This window comes from Capsicum annuum, unplaced genomic scaffold (assembly GCF_002878395.1).
Source record: "Capsicum annuum cultivar UCD-10X-F1 unplaced genomic scaffold, UCD10Xv1.1 ctg80689, whole genome shotgun sequence".
In the NCBI taxonomy this organism is placed as follows: Eukaryota; Viridiplantae; Streptophyta; class Magnoliopsida; order Solanales; family Solanaceae; genus Capsicum; species Capsicum annuum.
Genome location: NW_025891350.1, coordinates 1 through 871, shown reverse-complemented (window position 1 = coordinate 871; position 871 = coordinate 1). Strand labels below are relative to the sequence as shown.

The window sequence follows — 871 nt, the reverse complement described above, 5'->3', positions numbered from 1 at the left end:
AACCAACTTAGCATACGCCCCTTTCTTGGTCTCCCCTTTCTTCTTAACCTCTTCATTCCACCATCAATCCCCCCGATGATGCCTGGCCTGACCTCTAGAAACACCCAACACCTGACTAGCATTCTCCCTGATGTACCTAGCCACCCTATCCCATATACTATCCACAGGCAGCTGATGACAATTTGTTTTTCTTTTTAGTGCCTTTGTGGATCTTGTTGCTTGAGAGTTGACCATGGACATTTTCATCAACTATGATAGATTTATCCTTCTTGGAAGATCTATTCCTCTTTGTATACATCTTCAAAGAAGTTAACATGTCACTGTCTTTGGTGGATTCCTATAGAATTCAAAAGAAAACAATATAAAATATAGAAGTTAGACAAACAATATATTATCCAAATCCTTAAAAAACATTTAGTGACCATATATAAATAAAGATATTTAGATATGTTGCCTGTATTATATATTTAGGTAAGATAAAGTCATACAATTTAATTACCTTGTAATCCTTCTCAGCATATGATTCTTCAGAATTGGTAAAGTGATGGTCCTATTACCACAGTTTAGAAAAGTATAAGTACAAAAATATATGAAATGATTAGATGTGTTTGAAGAAAGGTTACTTACACGGGAGGTATCAGATTCATTAGGAGAATATTTCTTGATCAAATCTTTATCATCTAGAATTTTAACAACACTGTACACCTCATCATGGTTCTGAATATTTTCGTTCTTGACAATCACCTTAAAAATGAATTTTCTCTGAAGAATATTATTCAGTTCCATTGTATAAGAAGGGTCATCATCATTGTCAGTATTCTAGGAATAATATATGTGTTAGTAATAAATTTAATAGCTAACATAAATGATG

The 871-nt window shown here is 33.0% G+C and overlaps 1 long non-coding RNA gene across 1 annotated transcript; it reads right to left on the bottom strand.

Moving 5' to 3' along the window:
- Positions 1 to 286: 286 nt before the first annotated feature.
- LOC124895225 lies at positions 287 to 690 on the bottom strand. Its single transcript, XR_007051597.1, has 3 exons — positions 628 to 690; positions 500 to 550; positions 287 to 337 (listed from the first exon to the last, which is right to left on the bottom strand). It is a non-coding gene; the product is annotated as an uncharacterized LOC124895225 (long non-coding RNA).
- Between the last annotated feature and the right edge of the window lie 181 nt (positions 691 to 871).